Here is a 22,071-nt window from a genome sequence, read left to right on the forward strand (position 1 = left end):
TCTTCTCAGAAAATAACAAGTAAGTAAGATCCTTTGCAGAAATATAGCATTAGATACTGAAATAACATAGTTATCTTTAATAAGAAATTTGATTTTGGAAGTCCTGGCCATCCTCCTCTATCCTTCCAAATGACATATGCAAACACAAGGGCACACAAAGATGTCTTTAAGGCTAAAGCTGGTCCCAGAGCGGTCATCTCCAGTCACGGTGCTGGTTAAAGTTTACAACCATACCTGCGCGGATCCAAGAACATTTCATCACAAAACTGTTTACACACTGATCCCACTCTCCTCATTCCTGCTTAAAGATCTAAAGACTGCTTTGGAAGTTAAGCATGTTTCTGAGCTGACAAAGATATAAAATTCGCTGACTGAATAAATATATTGAGCTCACCAACATTCCAGGAAAAGATAAAATCTATATCAATCAAGATTGAAACTCATCCTAAAACTGAACTCAGATTGCCTTTATTTTTCTTACTGCAATATTTTCTTATGATAAACAAATTCGAAGTAGTGTACTCTTTTAGTTTTCATCAACCATTTAATCTCCGGTGGGATCCTTACTTTTCCATTTTGCCCTAATCAAAGAAAATGCCACAAACATGGTTCTGATAGTACATTTTTGCACTACCTTAGAGTCCATATGAGAGGAATCCAGAACCTCTCACAATTGCAACCCATTAATCGTGCCTTATAAATTCACCATTAAGATTCTGTCAGGAGTTTACAGGAATTCAGGCAAGGGACTCCAAGGCTAACCCCACTCCTTATCCTTTCAGTCAAATAAGATCTGTAATGAACTCCAGAATCTGAGTGACTGCAGGGGTAAAAGGAAAACAGAAAGGAGATAGAGAGAGAAGAAACACTCCATAAGCGTCTCAGCCAGCTGACCTAAGGAGCATAGGCTGGCGGAAGGCATGTGACACGAACCCTCTGTCTGCTGTGGACTGAGTGGTAACCCCAGTAATCACATGAAACAAGGTGCAGTTAATCAAATTCATATGAAAAGTTCCAGTTGAGCCATTGACCTGCTGATGGTGGAGTGTGCTACGGGCGGAGAACCAGCAACAGTCCATGCAAATTTCCCCAAATTAACGCTCACTTAAGGTCACTTAATCTAAGTAAACTTGTGTGTAGCAGGATATAATGAATTGTGAGTATCAGTAGAATGGCTTACTAGGGTATGGAAGCAGAGAGGCTGTGACTAGGCCCCAGACAACTGTGCATGTTGGGGTTAGGAGCACTGCAATGCTTTGAGATAACCCATATTCTTATGGCCCAACCAGTTCATAATTGGATGTTCCAGATAACGTTGCTAGTGTTGGAATGCTTACTTTATGGTCAACAACTAACATATATTGTAAAATTCCTCTCACCCCTATTTAAGTACAGGAGTAGAAGGCCTCGGGTTATAGGGCAGCCGTAGTAGGGTGTGATTGTGAAAATGTAGGCCCAATGGGATGAGGGATGAGGTGTTTGATGTGCAGTTTGCACGATAAAGGGAGTGAGTGATCTGGATGCCTTAGTATTAGAGTGATCTTGAAAGCTTCCTATAATTTGAAAAATGCTTTCTCCTTTTCTGAACCCCCCTCAAAAAGAAATATTTTCTTAGTTACCTGAGTGGTTGGAAGGGCTTTGGCTGAGAAATCGTGACTGAACTGTCAATATCCAAGGAATATCTATCTATCTCCTTGACCATTCTGACTGCAGGTCATTCTAGCACATCTTTAACTTTATCTGTATCCATTATTTCTTCATGAACAGTGAGATGGAACCCTAAAAAGGGGACAGCGTTAACATCAAACGGGAACTTCTCTGCATGGAATGGAATTTCAGTCCCTACATTCTTTTTATGTTCCTCTTTGGTCCTGGTGTATATTAGAAAATCCTCCAGACATATTACAACAAAAGTTTCTAGCAGTACCCTGAAGAAGATGTGAATGTAGTGCTATGGCAGCAGGGAAAATGCAAAGTGAATGGCGTTACTAGATATTTATAATTGCAGCAATGGGTGTTGAAGGCTGTCTTCCATTCGTCCCCTTCCAGGATGCACACTAGGTTATTTGCACCTAGAGAATCCAAATTGTATAGATCTTGACACCCTTAGTTGATCTAATAATACTGAAAGGAGGGGTAGTGGATACTCATTTCTGATGGAGATTTAGTTCAATTCTTGGTAATCCATAAATCATCATAACTGCCGTCCCCATTCTGGAGATGATAGGTGCTCCTGCAGGCCTTCTTTTGATTGTTCAGACATTCTTAAGTCACCTGATCCTTTTTAGAGGACAAATTCTCCCATGCTGTATCTTTGCATCAGTAACCAGATAGACTGCATAATCATAGGATCAATAATGTGGTGGTAATATATTGGCCCTTCTTTTGCTAAACACATCCAGATACTCTTGCTAAACAGAAGGAATCTGCATTGACAACTCCCAAGACTGTGATGTAAGACACATTAAGTTATGTGGCGGTGATAACTAAATTGAAGGGTCTTGTTGTCAATCAATTTGCAGGTAATGTCTAAATAACCATAAAGTTCCAAATACAATAATAAAACCAGGGACATCCATCAAATAACATAAAAAAAGATTCTACAAATGCATATAATGTTGCCATGATTAAGTTTTCTGTTACCCAAACAATAACTCCATGAGTCAATTTTGTACCACTGTTTAATACCTTCCAAATGTTCTTTTCTATTTTTTGGAATCTGAACTCTATCTTGAAAGGTCTGGTCCATAAAACATCCTGAGGCTTCTGAATCAATAGAATCCAAAATTGATAGCGGCCTAAAGGAGTGGACAATTTGACTGGCAGATAGTAACGTTCCTTCAAAAGGATATGTCCAGGTTTTCCACCATACTGACACAGGCCTTCTCACCATCTTTTATCTTTTTATTGGGCTGTAAGGTGTCTTTGTTTTTGCCCTACCTGCACAGGCTCTTCCAACACTTCTGTACACGTAGATTCTCTTGCTGGAACCAGAGGTATCCTACAAGTCATTCCCCTTTTCACTCAGTGTCATTGTTGGGGGTCTTTTTGTATTTCTAAGTCAGTGAGATCACTGAGAACAAGTCTTTCAAATAGTCATGTAAACAATGGCAGATGGCGGCAGCTGGCACTTCATACATCCATCCTGATTCAGGGACTAATTGACAGTAATGACTAATAAAGATATCTTGACTCTTGTTTGAGAGTAAGGTCCTACATATGGGGATTTTGCTTAATTTGACAATTACCATTGATACTTTTGAAAAAAGGGAACAATTATATAACCAGGGAATATTATAAATTAACAGAAGGCTCATGCCAAGGTTTTCTTGGTCAAAAATGACATGATGAAAATAACCTTGGATAGGTCTGTCTGAAACAATTGAGGCCAAACCAAGAAGTGTAATTTGCACTGAGCCAAAAAAGGCTTGAAAGGCATCTGGAACAACGGGAAAGCATTCCAGAGCAGCCATACATAGAGATATATACTTTGGCAGCTTAGATTCCATTCTGGTAGGGGTAGTTGTAAATCTAGCTGCAAGAGACATGAATTTAAGGAAAAATCAAAAATGCCAATTAGGGAGAATTTAAAATTCAAATTAGTCTCGGATGTGGAATAGTAGTGTACACCAAATTACTGTATGCCACTGCACAACCACAAATCCTCTTTACACCACTGATCACCAATGTTAGAAACTGAGTTTTTGGTTGATTGGGGTAGGAGCCCTAGTTAAGCCGCAGCCACAGTTCTAGTCAGGGTAATAAGCAGGTAGATTCTAAGTTAACCTGTGCTCAGCCCCTGGTAGCTTGGCACAGAGCAGTCAGGCTTAACTTTAGAGACAATGAGTTAAGCATTGGTGTACCATTTCAAATAGTAAGACAGAGAAAAGACCACACAAAAAGATTCCATACCAAGTTATAAAAATAGAGCTTAATTTAATAAATAAAACAAGTCCAAAACATCAAAAGTCCAAGAAGTAGACCATGAGATATTGTAAAAGTAGTGACTAGAAGCAAAAGGTGCTATTTGGGATTTCTGGTCGCGCTGGACTAGAACAAAGTCAAAAATTCAGGCCGACCACAATGGAGTGTAAGCCAAATACAGGGAGCCAGTTAGGTCAGCTGAACCAAAGTACCTTAATCCTGGTTGAAGATGTGTTGTGCAGGCGAGGCAATGAATCTGTTCCGAGATGCAGCGAGGTTATGGTGTGAGGGCTTAATGCATCGTTGTCAAGGATCCTGTTGATGGGGCTTGCAATGCAATGTCCGGGGTCTAGGTTGTGAGGTGCAGCAGAGATGATGTGACGGTTCCGATGAACAGTGAAGCTGCGATTCAGAGGTCTGGAGTCTTCGTTGAGGCTGCTGCTGACAAGGGATATGGGAAGCTTGCAGCGAGTAGAGTATCTCACAGCGGTGGTTCCAAAGGCGATGTGTAAGTCCAAGATGTGAGAGGCTGCAGTGACGTGAGGCTTTTGTGACGAGTCCAATTCATGCAACAGCAGTGATGCATCGGTTCTGCTCGAAGATGCGCCATTCAGCCAAAGGGATATGCCGGTTCGGCTCGGGAATGCGTTACTCAGCAGAGGATGTGTCGGTTCCACTGAAGATACACTTTAGGCCCACTTCCAAGGGTCAAGGACTGAGGGGCACCACTTGGTAGGGTAAAGTCACGGGTGGCAGTCTAGGTGCACAAGCAGGTTGGTTGGAAGTATTTTATATCCCTAAGACTTCAAATCAGGAGGCCTGCCAGCTATCCCTTGGAGTCACTTTAGGTTCTTGGGACAAATTATGCAGGTCCAGTCCTTCTCACCCAGGCAGAAGGGTAGCAGGCCAGCACAGTAAAGCAGGAATCCAACTAAGCTGAGTGGCAGCCATTCAGCAGCACAGCAGTCCTTCTTACTGGCAGAGTATACACTGATTCACAAGTGGACTGAAGTGGTGGTGTCAGAGGTCCAGTACTTATACCCAGTTGTGCCTTTGAAGTGTGGGATACTTCAAGGACATGCCTATGAAGAACACAAAGGTTCTCCCATTCTGCCCTGGCTCCAGATCTACTACAGGGGGGTATGCAGCCCTTTGTGGACAGGAAGCAGCCTATTCAGGTGCAAGTGAGGTTGGGTCTATTACTTCCTTCCATCCTACAAGAATAGGCCATCAAATCACACCTAAGCTCCCATTGTGTGTGGCTGTTTAAGGGTTAAACCCAAAGCCCAGCTGTCACCCACCCCAGACATGTAATCAGAGACAGGCAGCAGGCACCAAATGACTAAAGTAAGACAATGCCAACTTTCTAAAAGTCCACCCACTCCACAAATGCCAATACTAACTATACTTTGGAAAACATTTGATTTCGTTCGTGACAACTGTACTTAATAGCAGTGATCACCATTTATTTTTTCTATATTTTAGTCATGACAATTTTTTCAATGTTTGGCTAAAATTGCAATACACAAAAGCAAAATATGACCAAATCACAAAAATACAGTATTGTGCGCTTAACCCACCCCACATCAGGACAAACAAATACATTCAATAACAATACATAACAAAATATCAAGTACCCCAATCATTGAAGCAGTTCTGATTTTGGCTGCCCAAGAGGAGATGCTATTTTACATATACCGAATCATTCATTCTAAACTCCTCATCAACGGGCGAATCAACCTAACGCCCACTGACCTCAGGGGCACAGGCTGGTAAAAGAAGTGCGGCATGGACCTTTGGTCTGCAATGTACTGAATGGAGACCACCATTATCCTGTAAGATAAGGTACTGTTAATTAGGGGTGGGCGAAACTCGCGGAGATTCTGCAGAGTTCTGCCCACCCCTACTTCGGCCTGTTCAAGGGCCCGCAGCGAGGAATCAAGGAGACAAGGGAAGGGGGGCCTATCAGCTAGCAGTGGTATTCAAGATATGCTGCCTATCTTTTGAGGAAGGTCCCAGGTACCTGTGCCATGCCCCCACCACACGGCAGGCAGAGGTTTCTCTCAACTCGCATCCCTCAAGCATGACCCTTGTCTCTTGCCACTACGCTGCTGGCCTGTCCCGCCTCATAATGCCAGAGACAACTGTGGGACATTGGTGGAAGAAGTCTTTGGTATGGTCAATAAGGGTTTCGGAGGGAGTTGAGGTGGGCAGAATGGGTCCACCTGGAGATTCTGGGGCCCCACATAGGCCCACTATATCTGAACAGCTGCAGTGAGGAGGTAGGGGTGAGGCTTGGGGCAGTTGCCCAAACTCCTCCTCCACCAACTATTTGAGATAACCAAGCTGGGAAGTACACGGAAGGATTTGATTTAAAAATGTATAAAGCGCACGTATGCCCATGGGCGTCTTGGCGCTAAATAGAGACAAAGGTACCCGGGGAACATCACGGCTTGGTCTGAGTGGTGGAGAAAAGCCAGGTTTTTACCTCTTTTCTGAATGACAGCATGGAGGGACTGTTTTTGATTGTGATTGGGAGGAGGTTCCAGGTCCTTGCTGCGTGTAGCAGAAAACTTCTACCCCCCCCCCCCCCCCCCCACCTGACCTGTTTGTATCTAGGGATCTGGATTAGTTTAGCTTGGCTGGAACGAAGATTCCTGGATGGCTCATACAGTCGTAAATGGGTTTTTAAAAACTGAGAGCCGCTCCCATGCAGGGCCTTATAGGCCAAGCATACAGACTTGAATTGTATTCTTTTTCCCATTGGGAGCCAGTGTAGGGATCTTAGTCGGTGTGAAATCGGCTCAGACCTGGGGATGTCGAGAATCAATCTAGCCGCTGCATTTTGTAGGCGTTGTAGTTTTGCTAGGTGCTGAGCCTGTATCCCAGCATATAGAGCATTTCCGTAATCTAGCCAGGGCTGTTACCACCGTTTTGCGAGAATCTACTGGGATAAATGGCAGGAGCTTCCTAATAATTTTCAGAATATACCAAATAGTTGATGCCAGTTTATTGGACTGGGCGTCAAAAGTCAATTTACTGTCTAGTAGGACGCCCAGATTTTTCACTTTATTTACTGGCAGTGGGCGATGGCCTAGGCTGAGTGGCCACCACTCTGGGGGCCAAATTTCCATGTCAGTGCCTAGCAGCATAACTTCACTTTTGTCTCCATTCAGTTTTAAACAGTTACTCTGCATCCACTGATTGACTCGTGTCATGCAATTTTGAAATTTTTCTGCCGTCTCTTTGACATTATTTTTGATCGACACCACTATTTGGGTGTCGTTAGCATAAGAGATTGGTAGAAACCCACAGTTCCTAATGATTACAGCTAGGGGCTCTACATACAGATTAAAAAGAGTGGGGCTCAAAGAGGACCCCTGAGGCACCCCACAAGGAGAGCTGAAAGGCTGTGATTTTGCTTCTCCCAGCTCCACTGTAAAGGATCTGTTGGACAGATAGGAAGCAAACAATGATCGGGCCGACAAATGCACTCTGGCTTCAGCTAGACGGTTTAGAAGAGTGTCATGGTTTACCGTGTCGAAGGCCGCTGAAAGATCCAATAGGATCAAGGCGGCCCTCCCTCCGGCGTCCAAGACACTCCTTAGTTCTTCGACTGCCGTGATCAGTGCCGTTTCCGTTCCGTGTCCCGCTCGGAAGCCAAATTGCGAGTGGTCTACGGCATTTGTATCCGAGAGGAACAGGGACAGCTGTTTATTCAGTAGTTTCTCGAGAACCTTTGCGGCGAAAGGAATTCTCGCAATGGGTCTGTAATTCCCCGGTGTCTGCGGGTCCAGATTCGGATGAAAGCAAAGGGCAGAGAAGGGCAGTTTAGCCCCTTCCTGGAGGAAGTGGCTGATCCAATGAAGCAGTGATGATGGCACAAGATTGGGTATGAATAAACAAGAAAGAAATAAACAGTAAATAAGGCATGACGCATGTTGAGGCCGGTTGGCTCTCGGCGATGAGTTGACCCACTCAGCTGCTTCAGAGCAAAGCCTACCTTAACAAGCAATGAAAAAAAGCGTACTCACCAATCATTGGTCTGTTTACTCGGTAAACCCAAGGCCTCAAGCTCCCTCAAGCCCATAAATCAGTGTTGTTTATCGGTTATGACTTTTGACATAACTTCATCCTTATTTCTCGGATCTTTTACGGACCCCTCCTCCGTGCACATGGCTGTTCATGTGTTTCCTAGTATAAAAGCGGCTGCAAGCTTGTTGTCACACAGAGCTTGCTCTTAGCCCCAACGAGACCAAAACAACAGCACACAGAGCAGAACTGGAGAAGGAAGCTGGGTGAACAGCGTTCAGCCTATACAGATGAGGCTGGAAAGGGGATTGTGCTGGAGACACTGCTGTCTAAGGAGCAGCACTGTCTGTGATGTTATCTCCCACAGAGGGCAATGATTGTCATGTGTTCATTATCCACGACTCAACCTGCTTTGGAAATATACATTTTAGTGCTGATTAATTCCGCTGGCAGAGCGGAGCGGCGTCATTTATAAGTGATTCCGCATTACAAGAGTAGTGCAGAATTACTAAATTCCTCCTATTACGCCAGCAGAATTAAAAATTCCGCCCACCCCTACTATTAATCTAACTTTACTTGTGCACAGTAGGTACAATGTCCTGTGAATATCCAGGGTATTGAAGTGGAGAGGCTGCAACTAGCCCCTCAGGCGATCAGAATACAATCCAAGAAACAAATGCAAAGGTACCCCTCCAATAGTAAAGACAATGGAAAACAGGATGCCATGGAGTGTTTAAAGATGGAACAGGAATTTAAAAATGGCAGTATGCAAACCTCACTATCTGTGGAGGAAATGTTAACCTGAGCTGTTGTAACCACCAAGGAAACCAAAGCGAAGTAAAATAAAAAAGGCGCATGAAACGCAAACAGACCAACCAGAATAGAAAACCCATCCACATCTATAGCCAGGCAAAGTGTGATGCGTTTACTAATGCTTACATCTTGGCATCTCTTACTTACCCGGAAGTGTCCAGAACCTCTGGTTCTTTCCAGAATGTTCAGGCTTTTCCAGAATGTTCTTGCTCTTTCTACCCTGCCCCAAAAGTGCTGATCTATGTTACCCTATGACTCCACCCGCCCAGCCACCCCTGGGCTGACTGCGACAGTCACCAAGGCCGGTCCATAGCAAGCTTGTATAGTGGAGTCTGAAAAGTGTGATCTCATCCCTGACAATGACTTTGGGATTTCTGATATCACCTCCCCCAAAGGGCCTTGAAAAACCCACTTAAATCAGGACCTGGTTTATTAGGGAAACAATGGTGAGATTATTGGATTAACTAGAGTGCATGAAGGAATGATGAGGGTTCCCAACATCTTATCTGAGGCATCATACCCTTTCCAAGGCACTAAATATTGTAACTTCCCTCTGACTCTAGGGAATCAAGAATCTCCTCCACTTCATACTCAGGTGGCCCTCCTAATACTATTGGAGGAGGTGGCACCTTGTTTGCGTCGGTTGCTTTATCTACCCTAGAGATGTGAACTACTGGGTGTATATTTTAATTTTTGCCTACACTTACCAGTTACATCTTTTGTTGCTGGGGCCATCACTACAATTTTCATTTGTTTGCATCATTTATACTGTGTCTCTAGTTTCAGTGTGGATCCAGGATTAGTAAAAAGCATTTTCACTGTTTTATTAGAGTGGAAAATGCCAACTCGAGGAATGGCTCTCAATACACTGGACAATTTTACATATGAAAAATAAAACCAATTGTTGTGGGGGAATGATAGGCTAATAATTGATTAGATGGCTTCAACTCATTTCTGCATCAGATTCTCTGATCTTTATCACCCCAAAAGATTTTTGTCTAGCAATCATGAGCAGGTCACTAGATGACAGAGTTCTCTCGCAGTCTAATCTATCCATCTTCTTCCTAGAGCACACTTTGCTCTAGAAACAGTTACTGGTTATACATTGGACCTGTACCTTTGGGAGGAACCAGTATGACCGCATGGAAATTGGCAGAGCTCTGTGCAGTGTTATCCTGGCTCAGGCCGGTTGCTGCGTAGCTAATGTTGTTGTGTCTCCCACGTGTGCCGAAACGGGTCCAATATGCAACCAGTAACTGTTTTCGTATTCAGGGAAAAGTGTGCTCTAAGTAGAAGGGTGAGTGATTGACTTCGCCCACATATGTGCATGTTATGGAAATAACCTAAATTGTAGGTCTTCAACATTTATGGTCCTGATGAAAGCCACAAGATCCACATGGGTTCATATTGGCAGAAACATGTCGACCTGACTAACAGGTGTTGTGGACTACTAAATTGCCCATATCAACACCGAACTAATTTTTAATCTTATCCTCATCCAGTTTTCATTAATATCATTTGTACTGGATAAGAGATCATTTTAAGCAAGAGTCTCCCTCCTGGTGGAGGATGTAGTATCACTTGGAGAATGGGACACTAAAGTGTCCCAATGATGACGCTATCTTCCAGATCACACAAGCAGAGGTAAAACACACACTGCAGGTCGTAACAGCGTGGTTGAGGGTCTCAAGAACATGTTTTCCAGAGACTCTGGCAAGACAAATAGGTTCATACCCCTCCCCATGATTTTTTGGTCTATATCAACAGGATGTTGGATGAACCTCTACTTCTTCATCCCTCCTCCATTGATTTGAACATCTTAAAGTATTCTCATACCAGTCCAGTCGATGAGACTGTCCCTGTAATCACAGCAAAGAATTTCTGTACTACTTACCTAATATCTTCCCGGAATGCTTGATCATGCAGCGCCCAAGGTTGGAAACACCACTGTGGCACCAGCGTCATATAGTCCTGGCCCTGCAGCTCTGCCACAAGTGAGGCATGTTCTGATAGAGTACGGTCTAAATGTCAAACTGTCCCAGAGTGTGTGACCTGTTCTGGATGAATAAACATATAGTCGATTCTGGAGAAGGTCCCATGTGGGGGGAATAAAAAGAATATCCCCTCATCTGACTATGTTGTGCCCTCCATAAATTTAGAGTGTCCATGCCTTCCAGCAGCACTCTGGATGACCCACCCAGCAGCTTAGCAGAGTGCTTGGAACTAACCAGATTTCTATCTAACATGCAGTTATAGTCGTCCATCCAAATAATATCATAATGTGCATAAGGTGTCAATAGGTGCATCACTCCCTCAAAGAAATCCGGTGTGTCAATATTAGGAGTGTATGTATTCAGTAGCACTGTGGGTTTACCACAGATTTCCCCCACAACACCTATGTAACAGCCATCCCCACCTTCAATTCAGTCTTAACCATAGAGGGGGCACTGGCATACACCTATGGTACCGCACCAAAGAAGTAAAGATAGCATACCACATTCTACCCCCCCCACGTAGTTTGTATCTTCTTATGTTCCTGTGGTAGCAGATATGTCTGTTGCAACATTCCTATTTGTGCCTGATGTTTTTGTGCGTGTGACCATATTCTCTGCTGCTTGATGGGGTTCTGTACCCCCTCAACCTTCCACGACAAACGCTATAACCCCATGTATGTAGGGTGTGCTCCGCTCCTGACCCATGACCCGCCTGTACCATCTTCCCACTGCATTGTGCGTAGTCTAAACCTCTCTCTCTAAAGACCAAAAACAAGCTCCCCCCAGAAAAAACAAAATTGTACTGCCACCCACCCATGTGGCCCATCCTAATCTGACCTCCACAAGTGACACACATGATGTTGTCCCAGTCCCCCCTAAACAGCAGTCTAACCTCCCCCACTTAATGCGGTGCTCCCATGGTCCCCATGTGTGAGGTAAACTGAGAGCCCCACCACTATGTTCCATACTCACACTGGGAAGCAGTAGGGCACCAATTTATCTCTCCTGGCATGTCTGACTTGCTTAATATTCTGAATCATCTAAAATTTACCCCCCTCAGTTTTGAGCTAATCATCGTAGGCAAGCCCCCACCCACTGCACCGTAAACCAGTCTAGATTTGTATGTGCCCTGCTCTGTCGTGCTGGTCAATGGTTTTCGGTAAACTGCATAGCATCCTCATCATGATCAAAAAAGTTTGTTTTGCGTTGACACACCATGGTCGGGGTAAAAGGAGATCCTGTTACCAGTGAATTCCACATCGCCTTGCTGTTGAGCTGCTACCAATATACCCACTTTGTCCTTGTGTCACAACATCCTAGTAACCAGCATACTTGGAGGTGCGCCAGGTTTGGGCTTGCCGCCTGGGGTTTTGTGGACACTGTCAACTGACAGTCACCCCTCACTTTCCAACCCCTCCAGGATAGTGGTCAACCATGATTCCAAGAATTGTACCACCAGTGTGGACTCCTTCTCTTCTGGCAAACCCAATATGCATACATTATTGCTCCGAGACCTATCTTCCCAGTCTGCCAATGTGGCCTCCTACATCTGCAAATGCTTTTTTTGAGTCGTCAGTTGACTAGTATGCGCCCCTAGTATCTCATCTGTACCATTAGCCCTGGTGTCCAAGTCTCTCATCTTATCTATATCCTGGTGCAACGATACCACCATTATGTCCTTCCCATCGATCTTTTCTGTGATGGCCTTGTTGCTCTACAAAATCAGATTTGCAATGTCCAAATTAGATGGGGGAGCAATCTTCCTATGCAGGATACTCACTGGAAGACGCTCTCTGAGCCATCCTGTCCAACTCCTCCTTAATCGGATGGCGTGTTTTGGAATCTGTGCCCGGGCCCACCTTGGGTTTAGGTGGCATCCATGCCAAGTGTTGTGGAACTATTTGTCCTGGGGCCCAAGCACACTGAAGTTGTCGCTTTGCAACACGTCACACCAAAGTAGTCCACACAGGGTCCCACAGATCGCATTTTAGGCCTGGGGTCATGTTAGAATTTGTTCAGCTAGTGGAGGGGGCAACAGCAGCATCAGTTGCCAGTTCAGGTCATAAATGCTAGGGAAGGAGGACCTCCTCTGTTCCTGCTCTGTAGGGGGTAGGGAGGAGGATGAACAGCACCCCTAAGATTGGTCGCATTTGGGCTCCAGTCCCCAGGCTCCCAGTATGTTGTCCCCTCCAGGGAAATCCGGTGATAGCTCTTTCACCAGTGCGAAGGCAGCAGTGGATTTAAGCAGTGGGGGCATGCTGTAACCCCTCCCCCACAAGTATGTACAGCAAAGCCCCAGCCCCCTACGGGCCGCTAGGCCACAATTCTCACTCCTGGTTTCCAGCCAGACCATCTCCTTACTTGGATGGGCCCAGCGCCACTTCCAATATGCTCCTTTCAAGACGGTCAATACTGGATGGTGCTTTGCCTCACTCGGTTCTCCGCTAATGGGGACGGTGCTGTTGAATGTGGGGAGGGGCACAATCACCTTTCCCTCCAAGTATATTGTCACCTTGCCACCAGGTGCTGAACACGTCATCTCCTGCAAGAACACTGGGGCCGCCATTCATATATGTATATATTTTATTTTTATATAATTTAAAAGGTTTATAAATGATAATTAACTATTATCTTTACTTCATTTATATACTTCATTTATAAACCTTTCAAATGATATAAAAATTATATAAAAATAAAATATATACATATATGAATAATTTTAAATAAAATAAAACATTCTATAATTAATTAACACATTTAACTATTAAAATAAATATTAAAAATACATTTTGCCACACAATAAATACAGCGGTAGGGAAACTGTTGGATAGTGGAGGGGTAAAAATTACTATTCCCACTCCACCGAGTGCAAAAGCAGGAAAAGTGCTGGATAGCGGAGAGGTAAAAAGTAAATATGTATTTGTACACATTTTTGTGTGTTTATATTTTATTTAATTAAGTTTATTTGTTATATTTAGTTAAAATATATATTAAATGTAATTTATTATGTTAAAAATATAAATATTATTTAATATATTTGATTTAATTTATATATCTTTTTAAGTCAATATTTTTTACATCTATATTTTTTACTTCGATATTTTTGTACCGATATTATTGTACTTACCTGCATAAGTATAGGGAGTCGATATTTTTGTCTTCGATATTTTTACCACAATATTTTTGTAAACTATATTTTTTACATCGATATTTAAATAGAACCGTATAAAATAACGAAGTCTAAAATTGCATATTTGAATGTGGTCTTCAAATATGAATTATTCAATGATGGCAAGAGATCGTCATGTGACTTCCTACAGAAGAGTAATACTTTACAATATGTTCAACTTCCACAAGCCATATTCAAAGAGTGTCCTTTGGCGAAATGGAAACTAATCAATATAATCTCTCCTATGTCTACAGTAGAAGCAGCAACAAAAACAAGGATCACTAATGCTTACGCTCTAAACCTGTTTTGAGTGCAGTGGGAAACTTCGTTAAATGCTGCTGATGTAAAATTTGAATATGTTCCTATACTTTGCATGCACATATTTTTACAATACAAAAAACATTCCGCAAACTCCGAATGCTTCACCTATGCTTGAGTATGAGCGTGATCCACATGGACAGCTCTGCAGAGCCTGAAGATGGTACTAAGTAGAAAAACTCCACAGCTTGAGCTGCAGTAGAGGGAATTTTTAAAGTGGCAACTACAAAGCAATGCACAGACACAATAAAGTTTTAGGTAATTCCACCACACAGCTTGAAGAAATGCAAAAAGCTGATCCATTGGTTCCCAAACTTATTGTGTCTCACTCCGCATTCTGTGTTCAGGGATGGAAAGTGGACTTACCACACTGGCACATGTACGTATTCAAAGATTTAACAGGGAAGTCAATAAAAACTATGTAATGTTGGGGAAATCAGGCAAGAGGTTGATCATGTAGATAAGTGGCACGTGGAGGCTGGACAGAGATACTGTTAGTGACAAACTTTTTTCTCCATCAGGAGTAATGTGAAGATGGGTTTGTGCTATTTTGAGTGACTTGATAAGTGATTACTCATGGTTTAGTGATTGGGGATCGGAACCTCTGGCAGCGTGATACTCCAAAATCAATGTTTCTACTCTTCTGATGAAATCTGGGATGTTAACACTAGAGCAATAATCCGTGAACCATGTGTTGGCTTAGCTCTATCGAAATAAAGACCTTATGACATCATATCAGTCAATATCTCTGTTGGGATGTGATAAAGTTAACTGTATAGGAAAAAAATATATTAATAAGAATGAAGTGTAATAGCAATCCCTCAATAGGGATGAGCCGCACTTCTAGTAAATAGAACCTGTCAATATGAACATAGATAGTAAAGCGCTTAGATAGTTACTGGAAAAGGGGTGCTGTACAAACTGAGGCACCGATTACTCAACAGTGCTAATAACAGATCATAAACCTGCCTATATAAGTACAAATTGTTCAGCAATAGCACTCCCTGTCACATTTACATTTGGCGATCTTCGCCCAAAATACAGAGTCATGAATGCTTGCGTTCTCAGTAAAAAAATGTCCGCTAGCGTTGTGTATTTGTCTTCTTTTTATTCTTTTTTCCCAGCAGCAAATAATTAAGATCAGGCCAATACGTGTTTCGTCTTGTACCACAATATGTACGCAGACTTTATTAAGGCTGGAAAAGATTAAAAGTATATATAATATGTGAGACTGCACAAACAAGTTATCAACATTATATACTAGTACAGATTGATGTTGTCTAATTGTTATATTAAACTCAACATGAAATATTTGGGTTGAAAGAAGGAAGATAATAGATACAACATCAAACAATTATACAATATCATGAATTTCATCAACTGCAATACAAAATTTGTAGTTTACTGTATAGTTTGTCAGTGTGACCTTGTATATGTGGGGAGCACGATCAGACCCCTCAAAGAACGCATTCAAGAACATATTCGGGCTATTCGCAGTAACAACCGCAATTACCCTCTGGCAGTTCACTATAACACCATACATTCATCTGTTGAGAAACTCAAACTTAAATTCCATGGTACTCGAGGAGGCGACAGGGTCTCTAGATTAAGAAAACTGGAAGCTCAATGGCTAATCAAACTCAGAACAGTTGACATGGGACTTAATGTTGACAGAGATTTACATGTGTTCTTAAGAGACTGATGACAATTCTCTAGGGATTGCGAATATCACATTCCTGGATCCTTGCATCTTGTCATTTTCTGCATTGCTTTCATATCAATCATATTTCTGTGACACAGTTGTTTACAATTATCTATGTGACCGTCCGATAACAAATATGTGCTTTAGACAACAACTGATTTTCCATGTACAAATATTTGGATTTGTTTGCTATTATATGTACTTGACTGTCAACACGAGTGGTCATATTGACAATGTATATGTAACAATGTCTTTATTTGTGTGGCTGTTCATCGCATTTGTACATTGCAAATGTTTAGTTCTGTCATTTTTACATTTGTTGTACCTACCCTGAAATTGTACTTCACTTTCTGTCTAGCTACTTTCCTCATCCTTCTTTTTTGCTCTCTTTATTTAACAAGCCCGAGCCTCTTATACTATAATAGGACCGTTTTCACTCCATGTTTATTTTTCACATATTTATGTGTATTATGAGTCATTCATATTAATATACACTACTAGATGGCGACCTTATTTACGAGGCTAACTAACGTATTTCAACATCATACTTGTTCGGTAGATCACATGACCATGCGATCAGATACTTGGTACTTGAGTAACTTTCAGGGTTTCCACAAGCCATCCATAATATAGACTGTGTTATATTTACTTTCTGCTCTTACTATATTTATCGTGCAGTTTTGTTATATATTTTCATTAGGGACGTATATGATCCTTTACTTTTATTATTGTTTTTTGACCTACAGCCTCTATTTGGATACTTCGACCTCCACTATAAGATGGCGGTCATACGTCCCCACTAATCTCATACATTTAGCTATCTCACTTTAGACTTTGATCACGTGCTCCACTCTACGTCCTCACATTCTCTCTCAAATAGAGGGAGGCTCGCGCCGATCATTTACTACCTCGGGACTCTATTTCACGTACTGTTCGAGTGGTGACAACACCGTTACCAGGTATGCAACCACCTCTTTTGATACTTGACAGACACCCCCATTTGGTGCCACTTTTTAGAATAAAAAAAAAATGTCCCCTTCATGTTAAACTTTATCATTATATCTCCATTCTGGTTTATTATACCTAGTAACAGGGGTCCTTTATATTTACTTTTATAAGGAGCCGGCTTATCAAGGCGGGGCTGCCATATGTCTGGTTTCAGACACGAAATTTACAACGTGACTTTACTCTTTACATTACACGACACATACCCGAATTCTGACTGTTTTGGGTGAGTGTCTCATACTTTTCTTTATAGTAATGTTTGTATATCATGTGGCCATTTCGGCAGTTTACTTCATTTTTTTATACCATGCAGGTTCTTTCTCTGTCTTGAAAACTTGAAATCCCGAAGACATTTTCGGTCATCACCTGAGGTTCACTTATATGATGTTAGGACTTTCAACCTAACTAGTGTAGCCTGGGTGAGTGTTTTGAACATGTTTTTCTCCCACCAACTTTTTTATTCACTGAGGCTATATAGTATGTTTTTTGACTATGCCTGTTATACTATTCAGTATGTGGGTCACTTGACGGACAAGCTGGTCATTGTCCACCCTTTATTTCTCTCTCTGTGCCACTTTACTAGCATCTTTTTGGCACTATTGGTATGTTACATTGATGCACTATTTACTATCAGTCATTGTAACAGATTCATTATTACTCTTTCAAACTCTGGTGCTCTAATCAGGCTTACCTCATTGGCCTGTATTTATGATTAATTTTCTTTCCTTTTTCTGTATAGTTCTTTTTTCCATTTTCGTGTATGCTCTGGGAACCCGACATCCCTAGGATCACTGTGATTTACTTTGATCCGTGTTATTGGTGGGTGTGTTTCAGTGCTCCGTATCCATTACTATTCTACACCTTTTAATGGTGTTCTCAATCTTACAAACGCTTCACATTTGGCCATTTGGGGCGCTACCTATCCAAACTCTTTAGGGCTGCCATTGATTCTTTACTTACCTCATGCACATGGTGCAGCTTTATTTATTTTGGTTGTTGATTTTGGGTGATTCTCTCCTTACATTTGATCTTCTTCACGGTGTTATATGTTTCTTCTTGCTCTTGGTTCTGTTTCTATTATCTTTCTTCTTTCAACCCAAATATTTCATGTTGAGTTTAATATAACAATTAGCTAACATCAATCTGTACTAGTATATAATGTTGATAACTTGTTTGTGCAGTCTCACATATTATATATACTTTTCATCTTTTCCAGCCTTGATAAAGTCTGCGTACATATTGTGGTTCAAGACGAAACACGTGTTGGCCTGATCTTAATTATTTGCTGCTGGGAAACTCCCTACTAAAGAATAAGAAGAAGACAAATACACAACGCTAGCGGACATTTTTTACTGAGAACGCAAGCATTCATGACTCTGTATTTTGGGCGAAGATCGCCAAATGTAAATGTGACAGGGAGTGCTATTGCTGAACAATTTGTAGCAAAAAAATATACTTCAATGTAGAGTGAATGGTTCAAAATGGATGTTTCTTTGTCTTAAGAACCTGTTTTTCTCTAAAAGGTATGAGATGTATTGTATATATGTAATGGCGAAGAACAAAACCTTTTATAGTTTTGTAGAAACAAAAAATCATGTTTTTTCTTCATTTTTATCTTAATACAAGTCATGTATAATTGACAGAGACAGCCTGCTCCCCTATCTATGTAGAGATATCAAATGAATATTACAGTCTTGCTACTTTCATTTATCATTCCTCATATAATTAATCATATATACCAATATATTCATAGCTAGTACCTTTATTATCATTCCGGGAATGTTACGATTCTCATCTCTTTTCTCTTGTAGGTATTCACATTTAATGTGACATGTTAATCATTTAGAAATTAATGATTCTAACTGATATAGAAAGCATGTTTTTTATGTTATTTTTTTCTTTTCAACATGATCATTAAGTCTGCTCAAATATATTCATTATATTTAATTTGTGCAGACTGTTCTGTTCTGAATAATTGTTATGGGATTATGAGCAAAGTATCATAGAAATATAACTGTGTGTTTTGTTTGTTGTCATTATTCAAAGAACACAATGTTGCAGAAATGAGAATAAGCAAAAAGGCATCAGGCTACATTCTACTAATTGTTCAACTACCTCTAACTAATGTTATTAAAGCGAGGCACAGATGTGAAGGGTTCAATAGGCCATGCAGAAAAGCCTCACTCACTTTTAACTGGATGTTACTGGGAAGGCATTCCACCTTCACTTGTGTAGCTTCTCCTATATTGAAAATAAACCTTATTGTTCAAACAGGTATGTAGGTGTGAACATCTCTGAAATTCAACCTAGACTTTATTTTCTCTTTTATGCTAAAATTACTTCAGTAAATACAAGTAGAAGAATGAGGGTAGAATTGCTGTAAAGTCACACAGTAAATGTGCTGCAGTGTTTTGTGTTGTATACGCTCTCAGCAAACATTGCAGATACCAATCTATTTGTCTTTATTGTAGTTACAGTTTATTTTGTATGCACTAGGATGCGATTTTGATTTAAAAATAGATTTTTAAAATGCATCCTCTGTTTCTTAGTGTTTTTGAGTGTGTCTTCATTAATGACAGGTTTTGGTGTTCCACTGACTATCCCAGAAACATCTCCTGGGGTTGATCGTTACCTGAAACGGCTCACTCTGATATTACTTATTGGGTTGTGGAGTGGTTTCACTACAACTGGTTTTCTGTCTCATATTAGAACATTGACTGAGTGCTTGGTGGTACACAGGGACACTCTATGGTAATTCTAGTAATTCATGTATGAATGCAGTATTTCTATAGTGCAACCTAGTCAAATGACAGCAAAGCACTATACATGGTCCTTCATAGAGAGGAGGGTAAATCAGCCAAATTTCTGGTGTAGCTGCCGACTAAGGAATGCCCTGCTACACATATCACCAACATAAAAATGACAGGGTACCATGATGCACATGCAGAGTGGTGTCAATTATGTCTTCTAGAATAATCTGACGGAAGTGTATACAAAACCACTGGTGTCTGAAATCTGAGATGTAGCTAGATTTCTAGGGACCTGTTATTATGCTTCACCACTCCCCTGCAAAGCTCAGGTCTTCTGCAGGAGTTAGGATTGTCCTACCACTCCCTCTAGAAAAAGTCTCAGTGCACACCCAGACATGCGAGAACTGGTAAATTCTACCAAAGGGAAAGGGGGTTGAGGAAGAGAGTGTGAGAGACAGAGAGATCTTCTCTTTGAGGCTAGGAACGTCTTACAAAGAATATGTTGGAGAATATGTGGCCAAGTTTCAATTCCGCTTCAAGATTGAATTGTCTGCACATAAGGAACACATCAAACTATTAGTATCACATTACAATACTAGGATTTACAGATCTGACAATAAAGAAATCCCTCTACTCTAGTGGGCCTACCTGAGAGCTTGCTCGACTTATTCTAAGACGTTCTGTCTATTAAATTACCTTTCTTCTGAAAAGAGTTGTTGCCTCTCAATTCCATTAAATGCCTGTAGAATTAGGCTTGTTGTTCTCTCAGTCCAAGAAATCACAGCACTGAAAAGAGATTGTCCTCCAAGTCCAAGAAATCACAGCACTCCACAATGAGTGTCAAACTAGAATGTTCAAAGTTCCAAGGAGGTTCTCAAAATCACTCTCCCATTCTTTGCACCAGTCTCTATCTTATTCTTTGAATGTCCTAGAATTTTTGGATAAATGTTAGTATGTACTAACCCGAGGGTCCTCTCTCTTTTCTTTGTAGAATTCGGCAAGGTGTGCATCAAACAGTTTACGACTTGGCTGCCAGATGGTTCAGTCTAATGATGCGCAGGTAAGCGACGCAAGGATGCAGGGTGGACTGCCTGTGGGACCACGGCTCTATGCCGCACAGGTGCAGGTAAGTGAAGGCAGGGTCGGCAGAATCTTGCAAGGAAGATCCTTCTTCCTCGAGGTTTGGGATGCCAAGCACCAGCTTTAGTAAGAGGTGTAGTATTTATACCTGCCCCATCAAAATGGCCAAAGCGATACCAAAGGGATAATGGACGGAGCGTTTGAGCAAATCAAACACTCACCCCCAGTCAACTGATCTTGGTTGAATCCATCATCATTCTTTAGCTTACTCCACCACCCCAGTTCAGACATGGCCATATGCAAATCAGTCTGACCCTGTGCCTCATGGGAACAGTCCAGGCCGAACTGCCAAGCCATGTCTTCCCTGCACCGGAAACAAGCATCCTGGGACTGGTTTCGGGATCATAAGCCTCATCAGCCAGGCAATCTTGAATCCAGTGGCAAAGTGAGCAAGGGACCCACGTCTGGGCATACCCTGCCAACTTAGGGCGAACAAAGCGATACCAAAGGGCATAATGGACGGAGCGTTTGAGCAAATCAAACACTCACCCCCAGTCAACTGATCTGGGTTTAATCCATCATCATTCTTTAGCTCACTCCACCACCCCAGTTCAGACATGGCCATATGCAAATCAGTCTGACCCTGTGCCTCATGGGAACAGTCCAGCCCGAACTGCCAAGCCATGTCTTCCCTGGACCGGAAACAAGCATCCTGGGACCGGTTTCGGGATCATAAGCCTCATCAGCCAGGCTATCTTGAATCCAGTGGCAAAGTGAGCAAGGGACCCACGTCTGGGCATACCCTGCCAACTTAGGGCGAACAAAGCGATACCAAAGGGGATAATGGACGGAGCGTTTGAGCAAATCAAACACTCACCCCCAGTTAACTTATCTTGGTTTAATCCGTCATCATTCTTTAGCTCACTCCACCACCCCAGTTCAGACATGGCCATATGCAAATCAGTCTGACCCTGTGCCTCATGGGAACAGTCCACCCCGAACTGCCAAGCCATGTCTTCCCTGCACCGGAAACAAGCATCCTGGGAACGGTTTCGGGATCATAAGCCTCATCAGCCAGGCTCTCTTGAATCCAGTGGCAAAGTGAGCAAGGGACCTACGTCTGGGCATACCCTGCCAACTTAGGGCGAAAAAAGCGATACCAAAGGGGATAATGGACGGAGCGTTTGAGCAAATCAAACACTCACCCCCAGTTAGCTGATCTGGGTATAATCCATCATCATTCTTTAGCTCACTCCACCACCCCATTTCAGACATGGCCATATG

Source organism: Triturus cristatus, chromosome 11, assembly GCF_964204655.1.
Source record: "Triturus cristatus chromosome 11, aTriCri1.1, whole genome shotgun sequence".
Lineage (NCBI taxonomy): Eukaryota > Metazoa > Chordata > Amphibia > Caudata > Salamandridae > Triturus > Triturus cristatus.